The sequence below is a fragment of the Pelophylax lessonae genome, assembly GCF_965119305.1.
Source record: "Pelophylax lessonae genome assembly, chromosome: 2".
Lineage (NCBI taxonomy): Eukaryota > Metazoa > Chordata > Amphibia > Anura > Ranidae > Pelophylax > Pelophylax lessonae.
The window spans coordinates 41283145-41303504 of NC_138769.1; positions in this window are offsets into that span (position 1 = coordinate 41283145).

A 20360-nucleotide genomic window follows, 5' to 3' on the forward strand; every position below is an offset into this window, starting at 1 on the left:
ACTTTCCGTGTATTTTTTCTTCTCTGAGCATGCCCAGTCTTAAGCCCCGTACACACACGCAGATCGTCGTCATACAAATGTTCGTCTTTTCTCCCCGGGATGTCGGTGTCTGTTGAAAAGTGCAAAGACAGCACAAGGACAGCACAAGAATTTTGTCTGCAGACTTCAGCTGACTGCAGAAGTGATGTCATGTGATGGTTAACTTTCCCTGTGTTTTTAATTTTCTGAGCATGCCCAGTCTTGCAAATCTGCGGTCTGTCGGCCGAATTCTGTACTGACAGGCGAACAATCGTCCGTTCTGGTGTCCGCAGACAAAAATTTTCATGTTTGCAAGAAAGACTTTTGTCCGCGGATTGTGCGCAGACATCTGTCGGAGGCACCATACTAACACGCGTACAATCGGCAGATCTTTCGTCCGCCGACGTTTGTATGCCGACGATCGGTACGTGTGTACGGGCCTTTACTCATCAGATTTTTGTCTGCCGAAATCTGTACTGACTGACGGAAAATCGGCCGTTGTGTTGACGGCCAACAAAAATTTTATAGCCTGAACACCAGATTTTTTTCGGCCGAAAAGTCAGAGTCGGTTGTCAAAAGCATCATACTAACAAGCCGAAAATCGGCCGATCGGGCGTTGGCCGAAAATTCACGGCCAACTATCGACGCGTGTGTACGAGGCATTAGTATGATGCTTTCGACAACTGACTCCGACTTTTCGGCCGAAAAAAATCTGGTGTGCAGGCTATAAAATTTTCGTTGGCCGTCAACAGAACGGCCGATTTTCCGTCAGTCAGTACAGATTTCGGCAGCCAAAAATCTGATGAGCAAGACTGGGCATGCTCAGAGAAGAAAAAACACACGGAGAGTAAACCATCACATGACATCACTTCACAAGTAGATTTTTGTTGGCTGAGAAAATTCGTGTGCAGTCTAGGCACATTCCAACCAACACAACACTGGACAAAAGTCGGAAGATCGGTCGACCGATAATTGTTGCGTGTGTACGAGGCATTAGTCAGTAGGGTTCAATATTGAGTTGGCCCACCCTTTGCAGCTATAACAGCTTCAACTCTTCTGGGAAGGTTGTCCACAAGGTTTAAGAGAGTGTCTATGGGAATGTTTGACCATTCTTCAAGAAGTACATTTGTGAGGTCAGGCACTGATGTTGGATGAGAAGGCCTAGTTTGCAGTCTAATTCATCCCAAAGGTGTTCTATCGCAGTGGTCCTCAACTCCGGTCCTCAGGGCCCACTAACAGGCCAGATTTTAAGTATTACCTTGGGGAGATGCAGACTAGAGTACTGCAATTACTGAGCAGAAAATTATATCACCTGGGATGTATTCAGTTATCTTGCAAACCTGGCCTGTTAGTGGGCCCTGAGGACCAGGGTTGAGGACCACTGTTCTATCGGGTTGAGGTCAGGATTGTGTGGAGGCCAGTCATGTTCCTCCACCCCAAACTGGCTCATCCATGTCTTTATGGACCTTGCTTTGTGCACTGGTCCAAATCATTTGGTGGAGGAGGATTATGGTGTGGGGTTGTTTTTCAGGGGTTGGGCTTTGCCCCTTAGTTCCTGTTAGGGTTGCCAGTTTGCCTTCAAGCCAAACCCGAACACTTTGTATCTTAAATTCAACAAAACATGAAAAACAAAAAGTGACAAAATAATAATCCAACATTCAAGCGTGTAGATTGTTTTTCATGTTTTGTTGAATTCATGATACTTTCTACTAGGGATCGACCGATTATCGGCAATGCTGATATATCGGGGGCTGATATGCACTTTCCCCGATATATCGGAATCGGCCCCTGAGGTTACCGATATTTCGGGAAGGTGCTGTACCGGGTTGATACCTGCAGCTAGAGGCATCACCCCGGTATCGGCGTCCATAGCCGACGGTCGGCTGTCTTGTAATGACAACTGATGCGGCCGAGAAGCCACTCGGCTGTCATTACAAGGAGCGGGAGGGGACATCATGATATCACTTTCGGGTATTCGGCGCCAGATTAAAAAAAAGGCAGCATTCAAAATAGCCAAACTTGGCGTTTTGAATGCTTTTAAGTGCAGAGGAGGGGTGTAGGGTCTTTTAGACCCCCAAATCCCTCCACAACAGTACCTGTGAAAAAAAAAAAAGGCCAATACCGATATCCGATGACCAAAATATGAGTATCGGCACTAAAAAAAACGATATCGGTCGATCACTACTTTCTACACACTTGAATGTTGGATTATTATTTTGTCACATTGTTTTTCAGGTTTTGTTGAATTTATGATACAAAGTTTTTCTTGAACATTAGTAACACTGAAAGATTGTAGGGATGAGCTTCAAGTTCGAGTCGAGGCTAAGTTCGACTCGAACATCGGTCGTTCGATCGTTCATCGAATGGCGAACAAATGTGCTTCTTTGCGGGAAATTTGAGATCCCATAATGCACTGCGTGTGCGCCGCGCGTGCAGCACGTTATGTGATTGGCCAAAGCATGCACCCTGACTAGGGTTCAGCAAACCCGAACTGTAAAGTTCGGGTTCGTACCGAACTTTAGGGTTTTTGGTACCCAGACCCGAACCCGAACATTTTACTGTATATTCGTTATCGAGTTCGGTGTTCGGCAATTTAATGGCGCGTTAAAAAAAGCTGCAGGGCAGCCAATCAACAAGCGTTTAACTTGTGTGCCCTACTAATGGCATGGCTGTGATTGGCCAGTGCAGCATGTGACCCAGACTCTATATAAGCTGGAGTCACGTAGCGCCACCCGTCACTCTCCTCTATCTAGTGTAGGGAAAGGCTGCGGCTGCTGCTTTGAGGAAGAGAATAGGAGTGGACAGAATTAGAGTTGAGCAGACACCTGGATGCTCTATTCTTTAATCAGAACTCAGTCAGTTTGCGATTTACATAGATTTTGTTGTGTGGGTGCAGTGCACAATCTTTTTACCCTGCCTTGTGCCCAGTGTCAGAGAAAAATTACTTTTATCCATCTGTTAGTTAGGTGGGCAGCAGGGGAGGCATTTTATGTAAGCTCAGTGCACCAGCACTGCATATGTGCTTTTGTGAAATTTTTGACACCTTTTTTGGCAATACCCTCCTTGTGAGGCCTCTGCAGCATTATTCAGTGTGCATTTTAAGCTATATAGCTATAATTTTCTGGGTTTTTGAAAACACCCTTTTTGGGCTAAAATCCGCAATTTTACAGCCTTTGCAGCATCTGTACGTGTAGAATTCAAGCGTTATATACTGCTGTCATATTGTGTTAGTAAAAAAACATCCTTTTTGGGCAAAATACACAATATTACAGCCATTGCTTGGTGCATCTGTGATAAAAACAAGCTTGAAATACTTCAAGAATTTTCAAGTCTTTGAAAAAAACACCAATTTTTGGCAATACCCTCAAACTGGGGCCTCTGCCGCATTATTCAGTGTGCATTTTAAGCTATATAGCTATAATTTTCTGGGTTTTTAAAAACACCCTTTTTGGGCTAAAATCCACAATTTTATAGCCCTTGCTGCATCTGTCATTGTGAGATACACCCTTTAGATACTGTTGTTCTATTGTGCTATTCAAAAAACACCCATTTAGGGCAAGATCCTAAATTTTAGAAATATGAGGAGAACATCAAATAAGCGACGTGGCCCCGGTCGTGGAGCTGCTGGTGGAGCTCCTGTTGCAAGGAGAGGACGTGGTTGACCTGTGCCAGCTACACGCACAAGTGAAACACCTTCCTCAGGTGCGAGTAGGCGACAGAACCTGCAGCAGTATTTGTCAGGGCCTAATGTGCCTCTACAAATGTTGAGGCCAGAACAAGTACAGGCGATAGTAGATTGGGTTGCTGACAGTGCCTCCAGTTCCGTCACATTGTCTCCCACCCAGTCTACTGCTGAAAGATCAGAGTTGGCACCTGCAGCCAATGTCCATCAGTCTTTCACCTCACACCCTTGCAAATCAGCCAAGCAGTCTGAGCCCCAAGTCATGCAGCAGTCTTTTCTTCTTTTTGATGACTCTGTTAGCATGGTTTCCCAGGGCCATCCTCCTAGCCCTGCCCCAGAAGTGGAAGAGATTGAGTGCACCGATGCCCAACCACTTATGTTTCAAGATGAGTACATGGGAGGACCATTGCAGCACGTCTCGGATAATGACGAAACACAGGTGCCAACTGCTTTCGGAATTGTGCAGACCGACAAGGAGGGCAGGGGTGAAGACTGGGTGTAAGATGATGTGGAGGACGATGAGGTCCTCAACCCCACATGGAATCAACGTCATGCAGGTGACCTGTGTGGTTCGGAGGAAGAGGCGGTGGTCACACAGAGCCACCAGCACAGCAGAAGAGAGAGCAGGGTGCAAAAGTGGAGCGGCCGTCCCCTAGACAGTACGCCTGCTACTGCCCAACGCAGCAAGGGACCGAGCACACCAAGGCCAGCTCCAAGGAGTTCCCCAGCGTGGCAGTTCTTCAGACAATGTGCTGATGACAAGCCACGAGTGGTTTGCATGCTGTGCAATCAGAGCCTGAAGCGAGGCATAAACGTTCTCAACCTGGGCACAACCTGCATGACCAGGCATCTAAGTGCAAAGCACGAGCTGCAGTGGAGTAGACACCTCAAAAACCAAAAAAGGTCTCTGGCTCCTGCTTCTTCCTCTTTTGCTGCAGTCTCGGCCTCTTTATCCACCTCTGTAGTGACAGTGGCATCTGCCAGCAACACCACCACCTGGGTCACCAACCATCTCCACAATGTCCCATGGAAGCGTTCAGCTCTCTATCTCCCAAACACTGGAGCAGAAGAGGAAGTACCCCCCTACCCACCCGCGTTCCCTGGCCCTGAATGCCAGCATTTCAAAATTCCTGGCCTTTGGAATGCTGTCATTCTGTCTGGTGGAGATGCAGAGTTTTAAAAGCCTTATGGCCGTGGCTGTCCCACAGTACGTCGTGCCCAGCCCTCGAGCCATCTCTTCCCTGCACAAACAAGTGGGGGACAAAATCAGGTGTGCACTGCGCAACGCCATCTGTGGCAAGGTCCACCTAACTATGGATACGTGGACCAGTAAGCACAGTTAGGGACATTATATCTCCCTAACAGCACACTGGGTAAATGCAGTGGGGGCTGGGCCGGAGGCGGATAGCAGTTTGGCGCATGTCCTTCCACCACAGAGGATTGCAGGGCGCTTCAGTTTGCCTCCTGTTCCTAATGCCTTTTACTCCGCTTCCTCATCCTCTACCACCTCCTCATCCGGTCAGCGTAACACCTTCACCACCAACTTCAGCACAGCCAGGGGTAAACGACAGCAGGCAGTTTTAAAACTTGCCTGTTTGGGGGAAAAACCCCACACCGCGCAGGAGTTGTGGAGGGCCATGGAACAACAGACCAATGAGTGGTTGGTGCCAGTGAGCCTCAAGCCCGGGCCTGGTGGTGTGTGCTAATAGGCGAAATCTCGTAGCAGCTCTGGGCCTAGCCGGTTTGACACACATCCCTTGCCTGACACATGTGCTGAATTTGGTGTTGCAGAGGTTCCTTAAAAATTACCCCGATATGTCAGAGCTGCTGCAGAAAGTGTGGGCCGCCTGTGCGTACTTTCGGAGTTCTCACCCTGCTGCTGCTCGCGTGTCAGCACTGCATGGTAACTTCGGACTTCCCGCTCACTGCCTCATATGTGACGTGCCCACAAGGTGGAACTCCGCCTTGCACATGCTGGCCAGACTGCGCGAGCAGCAGCAGGCCATAGTGGAGTTTCAGCTGCAGCACGCACGCGTGAGTCGCTCTGCGGAACAGCACCACTTCACCACCAATAACTGGGCCTCCATGCGAGACCTGTGTGCCTTGTTGGGCTGTTTCCAGTACTCCACCAACATGGCTTGTGCTGATGACGCCGTTCTCAGCGTTACTATCCCACTTCTATGCCTCCTTGAAAAAACGATTCGGTCGATGATGGAAGAGGATGTGGCACAGGAGGAGGAAGAGGGATAATTTCCAAGGCTTTCAGGGCAGTCATTCACAAGTGGCTCCGAGGGTGGGCTCCTGCACCCACAAACGCCAGGTACACAATTGTCCAGCAAGGGCACAGTTATGGAGGATGACGAGGTGGAGGATGAGGAGGAGGAACCATGTTCACAGCAGGGTGGCACCCAGACCATCCTATGGCCATCAAGGCGAAGGCAGAGGAGGAGGAAGAGGTAGCCAACGCAGCACCTCAGAAGGCAGGGTTAGCATGGCCGAAATGTGGAACAGCTTTGTCAACACGCCACAACAACCAGCACCACCAGCTGATATGGAATGTCTTAGCAGGAGGCAGCATTTCACCAACATGATGGAGCAGTATGTGTGCACACGCCTAGACGTACTGAATGACGGGTCTGCCCCCTTCAACTTTTGGGTCTCCAAATTGGGCACACAGCCTGAGCTTGCCCTTTTAAGCCTTGGAGGTGCTGGCCTGCCCTGCAGCCAGTGTATTATCTGAACGGGTATTTAGCATAGCTGGGGGCGTTATCACACAGATAAGCACAGCCGCCTGTCCAGAGACAATGTGGACAAGCTCACGTTCATTAAAATGAACCAGGCATGGATCCCACAGGACTTGTCCGTACCTTGTGCAGAATAGACATGTATACCGGTGTTCCGTGAGAATTACTTACCCGTGAGAGAAACCTACCCTCGTCACTTCCGGTTGCACGGCACTGTATGTCATTCGGCGTTTTCATTAAAACAGCTGTGCTGCAATACGAGTGATCTCCTCTGCTATCCCTGTCACTTCCCTCATCTCGGCTAGTAAATATAAAAGCGGCGGCGGGTGTATGAGAACATAAATCACGGAGCCGAGACCCGCTTTTATATTTACTAGCCAAGATCAGGGGAGTGACAGGGACAGGAGCGGAGATGACTTATATTGCAGCACACTTGTTTTAATGTAAGCGTGGCGTGGGTAGGTTTTTTTCACGGACACCGTGATAATTTCCTACTAGTGCGCATGCTCACTACTCAGCTCCTCCATTAGGTATCCGGGGCTCTGAGCATGCGCACTGCTGCGCTGCTCAGCTGTTCCTGGCCGGAAGTGACGAGGGTAGGTTTTTCTCACGGGGTAGGTAATTCTCACGTTACACCGGCCTTACCCAGCCATTGTTGTATTTTTGATCTTTCTCACTCTTTTGGGGTGTATCCTAATGGGATAGTAGACAGGACTCCCTAGATTATTAATAAATAACAGATAATAAATTTACAATAATGAGACACCACACAACATCTGGATGGAAAATTTTTAAGGCCGCGGCCGTTTATTATTTGCTTATTTAAACAAACGTGATGAAAGATTTTCAATAATATTATAAAACACTGAAAACAACCCGGTCACTACAACCCAGGTTGTAAGAATAAACAAATTCAACTTAATAAAATTATCCAGAACAACATTAAGGCTGCATTCACATGTCAGCGTTTGGATCGCGGGCAGAACCGCCGCGGTTCCGCCCGCGATCCGGAGATTATTGCAAATCGCGGGACGCCTAGCGTTGCCCGTTGATTCGGCAGGTGGAAATCGCGGCAACATCGCTCAGCGTTTGGGGGGCTATTGCAAATCAACGGGCAACGCTAGGCGTCCCGCGATTTGCAATAATCTCCGGATCGCGGGCGGAACCGCGGCGGTTCTGCCCGCGATCCAAACGCTGACATGTGAATGCAGCCTAATACACAGAACAAATCGTATATATATATATATATATATATATATATATATATATATATACATAACACATAGTGACCCTACAAATAATAATACTGGCCACGACAAAACAAGGGAGGGAAACACCACAGCTCTGTTCCAGTGAGGTGGCTGAGCCCTTAGCTGCGGGGGTCCCTTTTAAATAGCCCTAAACCAGGGGTTTAGGCGGGATTTTTGAGAGGAAAGAGGGGAAAACTCAACTAATCTCCCCAGATACAAGGGAATTTGAGCGGGAAGAGGGGGAACTGGACCAATCTCCCCAGATACAGGGACAAATTTGAGCGGGAACAGCAGCTGAATAACCCCAGGTCATAAAGGTCAACTAAACTTTCCCCAGCAACAATTTTACCTCACCCTGTGACTGCTAATAACTAGCCTACACCAAGATATAATCCCTGTCCCCATCCCATGAGGAAAAGGGGGCACAAAATGATGCCCCTTTTCTTTTCATTAAAAAAAAAAAATAAAATTAAAAACAAAAACCAGTGTTGGCTACCTCATCCTCCTCCACCGCCGCTTCCACCTACACCGCCACATCCACCGCCACCTCAATCCCCTACTCCATATGGACCTCGTCCAGTGGCGTCACTAGGGTTGGTGTCACCGGGTGCGGTAAAACATGGTGTCACCCCCCTCCCCTATATTCGGGCCGGGCAGCAGCTCAGCGCTGAAGTTTTTTGAAGCAGGTGGCGACGGTCAATAAGGCCTACAGGATAGCAGGTTAGGCACTTCCTAATGGCTCAGTCCCTAGGAGCAGTAACGGATAATGGCTGACAGGCCATCCTGCCAGACCCAGCAAAAATGCAGCAGTGATCCCTCTGGTTATACGTTCGCTCCCTCTGGGTTAACCAGGCTGACTTTGGTCAGTAGTGTAGCCCGTCTGTACCCTGGCAGTGACACAGTCTTTCTCTCTCTGGTGGTGCTGGGCAGTGTGGCTCTCTCTGACTTCCACCAGCACAGTCCTCTTTATGGTGTAGCACTCCCTCCCTCAGCTTTTTCCCAGGTTCCCAGTCCTCAATCTCTCCCCCTAGCAGAGTGCATTCTGGGGGCTGTGGTCTGCTCCCTGTGGACAACAAATGGGGCCGCCAATCTTCCGGGACTACATGTCCCATGATGCCCCCTAGTCTCTTCTGATTGGCCCTCCGCGGTGGCCAGCGGGAAGGGAAACAGACCGGGCAGTAAGCTGGGCGGCAATCAGATGAGAGCCGCTCTCTCTTGTCTTGCACTGCTGATAGGAGAAAAGAGGGGGGAAGTGGGGAAGATAAACTGACAGCCCGCAGCTCACTACCTGTTCTCTGGTGGACTGAGCGAGGAAAAGAGCCTGTTGTCACCGCTTAATCATACCTCCCAACTTTTGAACTTCACAATGAGGGACACTGGAGGAGTGAAAAGACCTGCGGCATGCTAGCTTGCGGTAAATTGTGGGAGGGGCTTAAGGGATATGTTTAAACAAAACCCAGGCTTCCTTGTACCTATAAAATATGCTTTGATTGCTTTGTCTGAGCCTACCTAAAGAATAAATTCAATAAAATAGTCAGCGACTGCATAGCAACCAGCAACTGTTGAGACAATGAAGACTTTGGTGAGAAGTATATAATGTACAGTATTGTGTATATAGTGCAGGAGAGTGTAAAGCAGAGCACAGGGGTTGGGGAGTGCTGCAGCCAGTGACGGGTTTAGGATACATAGTGCAAGCTGCAGGGGTCCAGGGTGTGTAATGCAAAGGGTTCAAGATTTAGATGAATGTAATGCACAGAGGTACTATAGCCAGTTCCAGGTTTAGGAGTACATGATACACACAGAGAGCATGGTCCAGGAGTACATAATACACAGAACGCAGGGCCCAGGAGTGTGTAATGTATAAAAAAAAAAAATAGGAGTACAAAACAAAAAGAGTGCAGGAGACAGGGGTGTGTAACTCAGTGTAGGGGTAAGGAAAGGGCAAAATTCCTCCCACATACAAGAGATGGTCAGAGACTACAGACATGATACAATAGAGAGTCAGAGACTGTGGAAATAATACAAGAGATGGTCAGAGACTGCAGACATGATAAAGGAGATGGTCAGAGACTGTGGAAATAATACAAGAGATGGTCAGAGACTACAGACATGATACAGGAGATGGTCAGAGACTGCGGACATGATACAAGAGACTGTCAGAGACTGCAGACATCATACAAAAGACTGTCAGAGACTGCGGACATTATACAGGAGACGGTCAGAGACTGCGGACATTTTTCAGGAGACGGTCAGAGACTGCGGAGATATTATACAGGAGACGGTCAGAGACTGCGGACATTATACAGGAGATGGTCAGAGACTGTGGACATTATACAGGAGACGGTCAGAGAGTGCAGACATTATACAGGAGACGGTCAGAGACTGGGGACATTATACAGAAGATGGTCAGAGACTGCGGACATCATACAGGAGACGGCCAGAGACTGCGGACATTATACAGGAGACGGTCAGAGACTGCGGACATTATACAGGAGACGGTCAGAGACTGTGGACATTATACAGGGGAAGGTCAGAGACTGCGGACATTATACAGGAGACAGTCAGAGACTGGGGACATTGTACAGGAGACGGTCAGAGACTGGGGACATTATACAGGAGACGGTCAGAGACTGCGGACATTATACAGGAGATGGTCAGAGACTGTGGACATTATACAGGAGACGGTCAGAGACTGGGGACATTATACAGGAGACGGTCAGAGACTGCGGACATTATACAGGAGACAGTCAGAGACTGCGGACATTATACAGGGGTTGTTGGAGACTGGGAGCATGCTTCTGTAGTATACAAGAGACTGGATACATAGTACATGACATATTACAGTAGCACTCTCCTAAAACATAAAATACTGTTGAAGTTCAATTTTTTTTAAGTTAAAAAGAACATGGATGATCCCTTCCAGTGATAATGTGCCAGCAGTGGAAGGGTTACCTGCAATTTATCTCGTCTCAGGTTCTCTTATCCTGACGGAGAATGCCATTCAAGCAGCGTTGTGTGCCTCCTCCCCCTTCCTGCTCTGTGTACAGTCAGGAAGTAAACATCACAGCAAGAAGAGGAGGGGCGACTTCAGTGTACTCCGAGTCCATACACACAAGTGACTGCAGGCAGCTGGAGAGACATCCCGGCCAACATACAAAGTGTTGCCCGCGGCGTGTAGACAACCCGCTGCCCGCACATGCTGCGGGCATTTCAGGAAGGTTGGGACTCAGTTTAGGCTTAGGTGGTGTCACCCCTCTGGCGGGTGTCACCCGGTGCGGACCGCACCCACCGCACCCCCCTAGTGATGCCACTGACCTCGTCCTCCTAGATCAAGATTATTATTTTTTATTTTTATGTATTTTATGTTATTTTAAGTTATTTCCCTATCCACATTTGTTTGCAGAGCACTTGCCATGCTGTTAACAACATTTTGCTGCCATGTGCAGCCCTCTAGCCCTTTCCATGACTTTTTTAGAGCCATTTTAGTGCTCAAAAGTTCGGGTCCCCATTGACTTCAATGGGGTTCGGGTTCGGGGTCAAGTTCAGGTTAAGTTAAAGACAATTTCAAATTTGTATGGAATTCTTACCAGCAGGTAGCGTTCCTGTGCCCAGCAAGAGTAACTGTGAAGGGTTACGGTGTTCAAGCACCACCAACAGCAAAGGCCCAGTTTTTGAGACCTGTATGACAAGTACATGCAATTTCAAATTTGTATGGAATTGTTACCAGCAGGTCCCATTCCTGCGCCCAGCAAGAGTAACTTTGAGGGGTTACAGTGTTCAGGCACCACCAACAACCAAGGCCCAATTTTTCTGCACCTGTAGGACAAGTACATTTGATTTGAAATTTGTATGTATATTTATATAAGCAGGCTACATACATCGTAGAGATGCACTACTTTACAGGCACATTCAGGGGACCCTCCAGGCACGATATTTGAAGAAATTTTAATGAGACTGAAAGTGAAACTATAAAAATGAAAAATTCCTTCAAATATCGTGTCTGGGGGGGTCCCCTGAATGTGCCTGTAAAGTAGCGCATCTCTACAATGTATGTAGCCTGCTGCAGCTATACTGACATTTCTAAAGCAAAAAATGTCATATACAAATATACATACAAATTTCAAATCACATGTACTTGTCATACAAGTGCCAAAAATTGGGCCTTTGTGGAAGGTGGTGCCTGAACACCATAACCAAGGCCTTGCAGTTACTCTTGCTGGGTGCAGGAATGAGACCTGCTGGTAAGAATTCCATACAAATTTGAAATTGCATGTACTACACAAAAATTGGGCCTTTGGTGTTGGTTTTGCCTGAACACCGTAAACCCTTACAGTTAGCAAGGCACAGGGACAGGGCCTGCTGTTAAAAATGACATACAACATTTAAATTGTATGCACCTGTCATACAAGTGCATAAAAATTAGGCCTTGGGGGTTGGCAGTGACCTAAACCAAAAACATTGTTGGAAGCTTGCAGAATCAAGGTAGAGGAATAGGATAGGCAGCATATGCAGTCTTCAAGGGATGGCAGTCCCCTAGCAAATTCAATCTGTTACATCAGCATCAGGGGCCTGATAGCTCTTGTTGATCCAGGACTGGTTCATTTTGATGAAAGTCAGCTGATCAACAGAGTCTGTGGACAGATGCACTCTTTTGCCCATCACAAAACCTCCAGCGGCACTGAACGTCCATTCGAAAAGCACGCTGGAAGCAGGACAGGCCAGTAGCTCCACTGCATATTGAGCAAGTTCTGGCCAGTGGTCTATCCTCAAGACCCAGTAAGCCAGTGGATGCTCAGCTGGAAAGGTCTCCAGCTCTGCTCTTGCGCCTAGATAATCATGCACCATATGATGGAGACGCTGCAGATGGTTCCTTAAACCTAACAGCCCTGGATGCTGCTTAGGACTAAAGAACTGTTTAAAGGAAACGGTCAGCCGGCCGCCTTCTCCACTGCTCCTCCTTTGGCTGAACGATGCCTCAGAACCACGCCCAGAGAATGTTGACCTCCCAGGGTCTGGAAAGGCGGTACACATTTTTTTTTTCAAAGCCTCCTCAAGATGTTTCATCCTCTGCTCCCTCTGTGAAAGCAGGATGAGCTCTGCAACCTTTCCCTTGTAACGTGGATCAAGAAGGGTTGCCAACCAGTAATTATCCCTCTCCTTGATGGCACGAATCCTCTGGTCCTTTCGCAGGCTTTGCAGAATCAGGGAGCCCATGCAACGTAAGTTGGAGGAGGCATGAGCTTCTAAGTCCTCTGGGTCACTAAGGATGACATTGTCAGCAGGAGTAACCTCTCCCCAACCATGTACAACTCCTGGGGTTTCTGGGGAATCAAAACCATCCCTTGAAGACTGCTGTATCCTATCCTCTTCCTCTACATCCATGCTGCCGAAATCCTCCTCCTCCTCCTCCACTTCCTCCTGTGTGTTTTGTGGCCCTGCAGGAATGATATCTGCATAAAGGAGGCCTTGTGAGGAAAGGAAGTCGTCCTCTTCCTGCCGCTGTTCTGCCTCAAGTGCCCTGTCCATGATTCCACGCAGTGTGTGCTCCAGCAGGTAGACTAGCAAGATAGTGTCACTGATGCATGCATCATCCCGGCTCACCATCCAAGTGGCCTCCTCAAATGGTGACAGGACGATGCATGCATCCTTAATTAAAAGCCACTGGCGTGGTGAAAAAAAGCCAAGCTCCCCTGACCCTGTCCTTGCGCCATACTCACACAGGTACTCATTGATGGCCCTCTGCTGCATGTGCAGCCGCTGCAGCATTGCCAACGTTGAGTTCCACCTGGTGGGCATGTCACAAATGAGACGGTTGGTGGGCAGGTTGAATTCCCGTTGAATGTCAGATAAGCGAGCACTGGCATTGAATGAACGGCTGAAATGCAGACTTTCCTGGCCTGCCTCAAGAGATCTTGGAAGCCTGGGTATCTGCTCAAGAAACGCTGCACTACCAGATTCAGAGCATGTGCCAAGCATGGAACATGTGTCAAGTGTCCCTGTCGGAGGGCGACATGGGCTCTGTTCTTCTCCCCTTTTAATTTTTTCCTTTCCTATGTCCCTGGTCATAAGAACAGGAAGGCCGATGCTCTTTCCAGACAGTTTGTTTCTTCTGAAGAAGATCCGCTTCCTGCACCTCGCCAGCCTTGGACCAATTTAACTGTGGACTTCATTACAGAATTACCCAAATCTGATGACATGACTGCTATATGGGTAATAGTGGATCGCTTTTCAAAGATGTCTCATTTTGTACCACTCTCTGGATTACCTACAGTGGAAGCTCTGTCTACCCTCTTCCTTTCTCATGTTGTGAAACATCATGGTATACCTACCAATATCGTCTCAGACCGCGGATCTCATTTCATTTCCTGATTCTGGAGAGCATTTTGCAAGAAACTGGGAGTAACGCTCTCACTCTCTACCTCACATCACCCACAAACAGATGGTAAAACCGAACGCATGAACCAGACCCTTGAAACCTATCTTCGGCATTACATCAACTCGCTACACTCCAATTGGTCTTGGCCAAGTATTTGCCCTTGGCTGAATTCGCCATTAACTCTCGTTGGCACAGTGCCCTGCATAATAAGACTGTGAACCTCGCGCTGTAGGAGTGTGTAAGTCAAAAAAATATATTGTGCAATTAGTTGCCTGCTGCAAGAAAAAAGTGCTAGTGCTTTTGTGGATGTGGGTCAGTGATTGCAGCGCTGCTAATAAATACTAGAATAAATGTACAGTGCTCTTTAAAACTAATCTGTGTTGCTCGAATAAATTGATAAATAAATAAAGTGCTGATAAGGTCTGAACCCTGTGCAAATAAGCAATAAAGGCTGTGCAAATAAGCAATATAACTGTGCAGATATTACAATGTAAAACTCATAAGTAAAACTCATAAGTAAAGTGCAACCAAAGTGCATGATATGCAGTCCATAAAACAGTCCTTTAGTGAAAACAGGAGCTTGATGCTTATTCCTTGTTGCTTCGGGGGCTCCCCCTTTGGGTATCTACTTACCACTAGGTAGTTGATTTGAAGCAGAATGAGCTGATGTTCCTAAGGCTCCTGTAGGGCTGGTTGTGCTGTGGGCTGGAAGCGATCCTTTTCCTGGGTGTAGTAATCCCGATTGTCCTCATGGAAATAAAATGCTCAACATAGTGAGGACCGTTAAAATACTTTATTCCATAAAAACTTACAAAGGGATACTCACAAACATAAAACAGTTTAGCGCCTATAACATGTTCCTAATCTCGGTGCGGTGGTGAGCTGCTCCTCAGCGTTCGCTACCCCGACCGGAAGTCACGTGGCTGCCTCTCGGCCAATGGCTAGACGCGTTTCGCTGTGGACACAGCGTCATCTGTAGCTCCTGCATACCACGCCATTCTACGCAGCCTTGGACTATCACCCTCAGACCTTTCCACTACTTCAGCCTTCATCTGGTGTACCAGCAGCAGATCAACGGGTGAAGAACTGAAGAATATCTTGCTACACTGGAAAAAGATTTGCTTATTGCTACGAAAGTCAGCAGGCAGATATGAACGTTTCTCCAACAGACAACTACGCCATATGCCTCCATATGCGGTGGGGGACAGAGTTTGGCTGTCTACCAAATACGTAAGACTGAAGCAACCCTCTACCAAATTGGGCCCTCGATTCATTGGTCCTTTTAGGGTAATTGCTAGAGTCGGACCAGTCTCCTATCGGTTGAAATTGCCCTCCTCACTCCGGACACACCCTGTGTTCCATGTTTCTCTCCTTAAAAGGGAAATCTTCAATCGTTACTCCAGAACTCAACAACTACCTCCTCCTGTTCTTGTTGAAGTCTCTAAGATTCTGGATTCTAGAAGGCGGGGTCGTGGCCTACAATATCTGGTTCATTGGAAAGGATACCCCATCACAGACCGTTCCTGGGTTCCAGCTAAAGACTTGCATGCCCCTACTCTCATCCAAGACTTTCATGCCACCTTTCCTGCTAAGCCTCGCTAGGCCCCTGGAGGGGTCCATTGGAGAGGGGGTCCTGTCATGTACCTGGGTGTCCTGAACCGGAAGGTTCCTTGTTTTGTAGCTTGCAGCCTTACCTGTTGTGCCACAGAGAAGCTCTGGAGTTTTCGCAGTGATTTTTCCAGCCTGATGCTTGCCTTGGACTCACTAGCCCCACCTGCTATCAGCTGCGAACAATGTACAATTTAACCAGCCTTTAAATAGCAGCACTTCCTGTTACTGAGTGCCCGTTTGTTTTGGAAAATCTTTCTGGGTGTGCTGCTTGCTCTTTGATAGACTTTCGTGAACTTTTGCCTGTATTCGTGACCCCTCTTCAGCCTGCCGAATCTGTACTTCACCGCCAGCTTGTGTATGACTTCTGCCTGCCTGACCATTCTTTGGATTTCGTTTGGATACCGTTTTGCCCGATCTGTTGCCGGCCAGATCTCTCTGACTTCGTTGAGTGTGCGGGCATAAGCAATATGACCAAAAAGAAACAATGACAACATATAACATAGAGAAATGAGACAAGACAACATGTGTACAAATAATGGCTACAGCCCGCCGGTGTGCATTAAAGGGGAGTTCTGGCCTCAAAAACCACTTTGGGCCATCCGCTTGCTGACATTCACCTGCAAAAGAAATGGATAGTCCCGTTTTTTTTTGTTCTTTACTTACCTTGTTTTTGAAGAAAGTATACTTACCTTCCTTCTACTTCCTCCCTCTGTGACCACGGCCTGCACCATCACTTCCTGCTTGCATTGCTTCCTGGGAGCTGAATGTCATCAATCCCAGGAGTCAATGCGCCTGCACCGGCCCCGCTCGTCACTTCCGGTGCAGGCACGTCATTTCCTGCTAAACAGCTTCTGGGCATGCCCAGAAGCTGTAGCAGGGATGACGTGCCTGCACTGGAACTGACGAGAGGGGCCGGTGCAGGGCATTCTGGGACGAAGAGGACATGGAAGAGGACACGAAAGAGGACGCTCCGGCTTCAGCTGCCCACACCTGAGATGGCAGCGCTGGACAAGACATTTTCAAGGTAAGTATTTCTTCTAAAAGGTAATTGCGACCTGGGACAGTTCAGAGGCTATCCATTGTGGAATGTACTAGCCCTGACTGTCCCGGGGGTATTTTTATTGAAAAAACGTTTCCAGGGCCGGAACTCCGCTTTAATTCCTGTGACAGGGGTGATGCAGTATATCCACAGCAAATGCTGTATGGTTCAGTGATAATTTAAATATCCCCTGGCAAAAAATATTCCCTTGGAAGCTCAGACTATGGTAGAAAGTCCTTGTGTTGCATGCAGAAGCATGTGAATTCCAAAAAGAAAGATGTCCTTTTTGGAAAAAAAAGCCTGAAGGAAGAAATCCTGTATCCACCTGGATTACTGTTCCTGGTAAATAGACCATGGATTAAACTCCCTTATTATGTTACATATGCTGTCTAATGCCGGAAGATGGGCCTAAAGGTAAAGCTGATAACAGGATTTAAACGGTGGTTTGGATGTAATGGAGTGCTTAGGATATGTGGAAACCAATTATCCTATTATCTTCGTAGCGGTAAGGCAGGCAAACAGGTCTTATATGTAGAGTGAACTACATTGATGTCAATTTGACAACTCCCTTGCAACAATGTGTCTTATGAAGATATGGCAAGTCGGTGGCAATAGCGTAGATGGTAGAAATGTTGCTATTCCCGTGGACAGGGGGGGAAATACACTATTGCTGACGTAGGTATTCATAGAGCTTGATCGCGCTGAAATAGCAAATAACAAACGCTGATAGTCCGTTCCTCGGGTAGGTCCAATGGTACAGACGAAGCTACAGTTAGCGAAACGCGTTGACGTCACCAAAACAGCGGTGTCGGTCAATCAAGAATCCCCAATGGATGGCCGACTAGGAGAAAAATCCTGATTGTATCTACTTCAGCCTTGAGTGAAGATGTGAGTGGCAGCAAACGGCTTAAAGCGGAGTTCCAGCCTGAAAAGAAAAAATTAGATAAAAATACCTCAGGACAGTCAGGGCTAGTGCATTTCAGCATTGATAGCCTCTGAACTGTCCTCGGGTTCACTTACCTTTGAGAAGAAATACTTTCTTGTCCAGCGCTGCCATCTCATGTGTGGGCAGCTGAAGCCAGGGCATCCTCTTCGCATCCTCTTCGGTCCCAGAATGCCCTGCACCGGCCCCGCTCATCAGTTCCGGCACAGGCGTGTCATCCCTGCACAGCTTTTGGGCATAGAAAGGCAACGGTAACTCAAATAACCACTCGGTACAACCAAGGGATGCAGAATACCATCTCTGAATGCATAACACATTGAACCTTGAAGCAGATGGGCTACAGCAGCAGAAAACCACACCGGGTGCCACTCCTGTCTGCTAAGAACAGGAAACTGAGGATACAATTCGCAAAGGCTCACCAATATTGGACAATAGAAGATTGGAAAAACGTTGCCTGGTATGCAGTGGCGTCTCCAGCTTTTATATTTAGGGGGGGCACATGGGGGGGACGGGATCAAAAGTAGGGGGGCCAACTATAAAACGCAATTTTTATATATATATAAATATATATATATACATACACCCGCCGGCCTGTCTGTTGTGTTGCTAGCAGGGGCGTTGCTAGGTGGGAAAAAGACCAGGGGCTTCAGCCCGAAGGTAAATTTGATAACCACTCCCACATTTTAAAGTCCCACCCAAGCTCCTCCTACATTTAAAAAGTACCGCCCATACTCCACCCAATGCCCCCCCCCCCTCAGTCTAAGGTCAGACATGGGGTGCTATGGAGCATGGTACAGGGGGTCAGGAGAGGAGAGGAGAGGAGAGAAGAGGTGAACAGGGAGTCAGGAGGAGAGGAGGAGAACAGGGGGTCAGGAGGAGAGAAGAGGAGAACAGGGGGTCAGGAGGAGAGAAGAGGTGAACAGGGAGTCAGGAGGAGAGAAGAGGAGCACAGGGAGTCAGGAGGAGAGAAGAGGAGAACAGGGGGTCAGGAGGAGAGAAGAGGTGAACAGGGAGTCAGGAGGAGAGAAGAGGTGAACAGGGAGTCAGGAGGAGAGAAGAGGAGCACATGGAGTCAGGAGGAGACTAGAGGAGAACAGGGGGTCAGGAGGAGAGAAGAGGTGAACAGGGGGTCAGGAGGAGACTAGAGGAGAACAGGGGGTCAGGAGGAGAGAAGAGGTGAACAGGGAGTCAGGAGGATACTAGAGGAGAACAGGGGGTCAGGAGGAGAGAAGAGGAGCACAGGGAGTCAGGAGGAGAGAAGAGGAGAACAGGGAGTCAGGAGGAGACTAGAGGAGAACAGGGGGTCAGGAGGAGAGAAGAGGAGCACAGGGAGTCAGGAGGAGAGAAGAGGAGAACAGGGAGTCAGGAGGAGTGAAGAGGTGAACAGGGAGTCAGGAGGAGACTAGAGGAGAACAGGGGGTCAGGAGGAGAGAAGAGGAGCACAGGGAGTCAGGAGGAGAGAAGAGGAGAACAGGGAGTCAGGAGGAGACTAGAGGAGAACAGGGGGTCAGGAGGAGAGAAGAGGAGCACAGGGAGTCAGGAGGAGAGAAGAGGAGAACAGGGAGTCAGGAGGAGAGAAGAGGTGAACAGGGAGTCAGGAGGAGACTAGAGGAGAACAGGGGGTCAGGAGGAGAGAAGAGGAGCACAGGGAGTCAGGAGGAGAGAAGAGGAGAACAGGGAGTCAGGAGGAGACTAGAGGAGAACAGGGGGTCAGGAGGAGAGGAGGAGCACAGGGAGTCAGGAGGAGAGAAGAGGAGAACAGGGAGTCAGGAGGAGAGAAGAGGTGAACAGGGAGTCAGGAGGAGACTAGAGGAGAACAGGGGGTCAGGAGGAGAGAAGAGGAGCACAGGGAGTCAGGAGGAGAGAAGAGGAGAACAGGGAGTCAGGAGGAGACTAGAGGAGAACAGGGGGTCAGGAGGAGAGAAGAGGAGCACAGGGAGTCAGGAGGAGAGAAGAGGAGAACAGGGGGTCAGGAGGAGAGAAGAGGAGAACAGGGGGTCAGGAGGAGAGAAGAGGAGAGGAGAACAGGGGGTCGAGAGGAGAGGAGAGGGAAGTCAGACATGGGGTGGTACACCAATGAAGCGCATACTACTCCCAGTTTGACCCATAAAAGCAAAAAAAGGTGCTTGATAAAAAGGTAGGAAAAGAAATAAGTAGAAGGATGGGACCTGTCTATGGGGATCTGAACCCAATTCACTGACAACTACACTGACCCCCCCTACACTGATCCCTTCACTGACACCTACACTGACCCCTGCACCGACACCTTCACTGACCTCTACACTGACCCCCCCTACACTAACACTTACACTGACCCCCTACACTGATCCCCCCCTACACATTGACTCCTAAAATGACCCCCCTACACTGACCCCCCCTGCATTGACCCCTTCACTGACCTCCCCCACATTGACACCTACACTGACCCCCCTACACTGACCCCTTCACTGACACCTACACTGACCCCTCCCCCCCACATTGACACCTACACTGACCCCCCTTCACTGACACCTACACTGACCCCTCCTACACTAACCCTCCTACACTGATCTTTCCTACACTAACCTCCCTACCCTTCATTGACACCTACACTGACCCCCTTCATTGACACCTACACTGACCCCTTCATTGACACCTACACTGACCCCCCTTCATTGACCCCTTCACTGACACCTACACTGACCCCCCTTCATTGAC